Below are 4,761 nucleotides of genomic sequence, written 5' to 3' on the forward strand. Positions count from 1 at the left end.
ATATTGGCCTCTCTTCATTGGCTTCCTGTTAATTCTAGAATAGAATTTAAAATTCTTCTCCTTACTTATAAGGTTTTGAATAATCAGGTCCCATCTTATCTTAGGGACCTCGTAGTACCATATCACCCCAATAGAGCGCTTCGCTCTCAGACTGCAGGCTTACTTGTAGTTCCTAGGGTTTGTAAGAGTAGAATGGGAGGCAGAGCCTTCAGCTTTCAGGCTCCTCTCCTGTGGAACCAGCTCCCAATTCAGATCAGGGAGACAGACACCCTCTCTACTTTTAAGATTAGGCTTAAAACTTTCCTTTTTGCTAAAGCTTATAGTTAGGGCTGGATCAGGTGACCCTGAGCCATCCCTTAGTTATGCTGCTATAGCCGTAGACTGCTGGGGGGTTCCCATGATGCACTGTTTCTTTCTCTTTTTGCTCTGTATGCACCACTCTGCATTTAATCATTAGTGATCGATCTCTGCTCCCCTCCACAGCATGTCTTTTTCCTGGTTCTCTCCCTCAGCCCCAACCAGTCCCAGCAGAAGACTGCCCCTCCCTGAGCCTGGTTCTGCTGGAGGTTTCTTCCTGTTAAAAGGGAGTTTTTCCTTCCCACTGTAGCCAAGTGCTTGCTCACAGGGGGTCATTTTGACTGTTGGGGTTTTACATAATTATTGTATGGCCTTGCCTTACAATATAAAGCGCCTTGGGGCAACTGTTTGTTGTGATTTGGCGCTATATATATATATAAAAAAAAAATTGAATTGAATTGAATGGCGGAGCGACTGCCGCTTTGTTCCATGAAATTTTTTTCAGGAACTGTTAGAGACAAGCAGCTGGAAACCATTCAAAAAATTTATCTGGCTTTCGGTGAAAATGTTACGGGCTTGGTAGAGAATAAAGAGTGTTACTGTCGCTTTAAGGACGGCTCCCAGCGGCTGTGGGGTGCACTGCGCGCAGATGCCGCCATCGACAGGCTGAGCGACCATTTCTTTCTAAACGGATGGCTGTATGGATCCCGGACCATCGTGTACAACTCTGGTTATCACAAGAGCTGGACATCAACCATTTTTCGGCAGATTTCACTTTTAACAAGAGATTTTGTCATGGAAAGTCGCGCGGAGGCTTCGTGCTTAACGACGGATTCGCTGCTGGAACGAGACAAAACAACCTCCGTTTTGGTCTCACAGGATGGCTTTGAGATGGTGTTCAGACAGTTGTCGGAGGTGTTTCAGTAGAGTGATTATCCGAGAAATTGTGGATGTGCCTGGACATGCCAGGACATGTCCTGTGAGGCTTCATCAGGGCGTTGCTTTGCGCCATGCGGGCCCGCTGCGATGCACGAAGCCTCTGCTCCTCTTTCCATGACAAAAACTCCTGTAACAGTCCTCACAAACAACACTCAGAACGGGGTCCTCACAATGTGGTAAAAACATGTATGTGTGTGTGTGTGTAAACACTCCACAAATGCATATAGTGACCTGTGTGTGTGTAAACACATCCACAAATGCATATAGTGACCTGTGTGTGTGTGTGTGTAAACACATCCACAAATGCATATAGTGACCTGTGTGTGTGTGTGTGTAAACACATCCACAAATGCATATAGTGACCTGTGTGTGTGTGTGTGTAAACACATCCACAAATGCATATAGTGACCTGTGTGTGTGTGTGTGTGTGTGTTTGTAAACACAGCCACAAATGCATATAGTGACCTCTGTGTGTGTGTGTGTGTGTGTTTGTAAACACAGCCACAAATGCATATAGTGACCTCTGTGTGTGTGTGTGTGTGTGTGTTTGTAAACACAGCCACAAATGCATATAGTGACCTCTGTGTGTGTGTGTGTGTGTGTAAACACATCCACAAATGCATATAGTGACGAGTGTGTGTGTAAACACATCCACAAATGCATATAGTGACCTCTCTGTGTGTGTGTGTGTGTCTGTAAACACATCCACAAATGCATATAGTGACCTCTCTGTGTGTGTGTGTGTGTGTGTGTGTGTCTGTAAACACATCCACAAATGCATATAGTGACCTCTCTGTGTGTGTGTGTGTGTGTGTCTGTAAACACATCCACAAATGCATATAGTGACCTCTGTGTGTGTGTGTGTGTGTGTGTGTGTGTCTGTAAACACATTCACAAATGCATATAGTGACCTCTGTGTGTGTGTGTGTGTGTGTGTAAACACATTCACAATGCATATAGTGACCTCTCTGTGTGTGTGTGTGTGTGTGTGTGTGTAAACACATTCACAAATGCATATAGTGACCTCTGTTGTGTGTGTGTGTGTGTGTGTGTGTGTGTAAACACATCCACAAATGCATATAGTGACCTCTCTGTGTGTGTGTGTGTGTGTGTGTGTAAACACATCCACAAATGCATATAGTGACCTCTCTGTGTGTGTGTGTGTGTGTGTGTGTGTGTAAACACATCCACAAATGCATATAGTGACCTCTGTGTGTGTGTGTGTGTGTGTAAACACATCCACAAATGCATATAGTGACCTCTGTGTGTGTGTGTGTGTGTGTGTGTAAACACATCCACAAATGCATATAGTGACCTCTGTGTGTGTGTGTGTGTGTAAACACATCCACAAATGCATATAGTGACCTGTGTGTGTGTGTAAACACATCCACAAATGCATACAGTGACCTCTGTGTGAGTGTGTGTGTGTAAACACATCCACAAATGCATATAGTGACCTGTGTGTGTGTGTGTAAACACATCCACAAATGCATATAGTGACCTGTGTGTGTGTGTGTGTAAACACATCCACAAATGCATATAGTGACCTGTGTGTGTGTGTGTAAACACATCCACAAATGCATATAGTGACGTGTGTGTGTGTGTAAACACATCCACAAATGCATATAGTGACCTGTGTGTGTGTGTAAACACATCCACAAATGCATATAGTGACCTGTGTGTGTGTGTAAACACATCCACAAATGCATATAGTGACCTGTGTGTGTGTGTGTGTGTGTGTGTGTAAACACATCCACAAATGCATATAGTGACCTCTCTGTGTGTGTGTGTGTGTGTGTGTAAACACATCCACAAATGCATATAGTGACCTCTCTGTGTGTGTGTGTGTGTGTGTGTGTAAACACATCCACAAATGCATATAGTGACCTCTGTGTGTGTGTGTGTGTGTGTGTGTGTGTGTAAACACATCCACAAATGCATATAGTGACCTCTCTGTGTGTGTGTGTGTGTGTGTGTGTGTGTGTAAACACATCCACAAATGCATATAGTGACCTCTGTGTGTGTGTGTGTGTGTGTGTGTGTGTGTGTAAACACATCCACAAATGCATACAGTGACCTCTGTGTGTGTGTGTGTGTGTAAACACATCCACAAATGCATATACTGAGCTGTGTGTGTGTAAATACATCCACAAATGCATAATGACCTGTGTGTGTGTAAACACATCCACAAATACATATAGTGACCTGTGTGAGTGTGTGTGTGTAAACACATCCACAAATACATATAGTGACCTGTGTGAGTGTGTGTGTGTAAACACATCCACAAATGCATATAGTGACCTGTGTGTGTGTGTGTGTGTAAACACATCCACAAATGCATATAGTGACCTGTGTGTGTGTGTGTGTGTAAACACATCCACAAATGCATATAGTGACCTGTGTGTGTGTGTAAACACATCCACAAATGTATATAGTGACCTGTGTGTGTGTGTAAACACATCCACAAATGTATATAGTGACCTGTGTGTGTGTGTGTGTAAACACATCCACAAATGTATATAGTGACCTGTGTGTGTGTGTGTGTGTAAACACATCCACAAATGTATATAGTGACCTCTGTGTGTGTGTGTGTGTAAACACATCCACAAATGTATATAGTGACCTCTGTGTGTGTGTGTGTGTAAACACATCCACAAATGTATATAGTGACCTCTGTGTGTGTGTGTGTGTAAACACATCCACAAATGTATATAGTGACCTCTGTGTGTGTGTGTGTGTAAACACATCCACAAATGTATATAGTGACCTCTGTGTGTGTGTGTGTGTGTAAACACATCCACAAATGTATATAGTGACCTCTGTGTGTGTGTGTGTGTGTAAACACATCCACAAATGTATATAGTGACCTCTGTGTGTGTGTGTGTGTAAACACATCCACAAATGTATATAGTGACCTCTGTGTGTGTGTGTGTGTAAACACATCCACAAATGTATATAGTGACCTCTGTGTGTGTGTGTGTGTAAACACATCCACAAATGTATATAGTGACCTCTGTGTGTGTGTGTGTGTAAACACATCCACAAATGTATATAGTGACCTCTGTGTGTGTGTGTGTGTAAACACATCCACAAATGTATATAGTGACCTCTGTGTGTGTCTGTAAACACATCCACAAATGCATATAGTGACCTCTGTGTGTGTGTGTCTGTAAACACATCCACAAATGCATATCAATCAATCAATCAATCAATCAATTTTTTATATAGCGCCAAATCACAACAAACAGTTGCCCCAAGGCGCTTTATATTGTAAGGCAAAGCCATACAATAATTACGGAAAAACCCCAACGGTCAAAACGACCCCCTGGCTACAGTGGGAAGGAAAAACTCCCTTTTAACAGGAAGAAACCTCCAGCAGAACCAGGCTCAGGGAGGGGCAGTCTTCTGCTGGGACTGGTTGGGGCTGAGGGAGAGAACCAGGAAAAAGACATGCTGTGGAGGGGAGCAGAGATCAATCACTAATGATTAAATGCAGAGTGGTGCATACAGAGCAAAAAGAGAAAA

The sequence above is a fragment of the Thalassophryne amazonica genome, chromosome 9 (assembly GCF_902500255.1).
Source record: "Thalassophryne amazonica chromosome 9, fThaAma1.1, whole genome shotgun sequence".
NCBI classification, from domain to species: Eukaryota; Metazoa; Chordata; class Actinopteri; order Batrachoidiformes; family Batrachoididae; genus Thalassophryne; species Thalassophryne amazonica.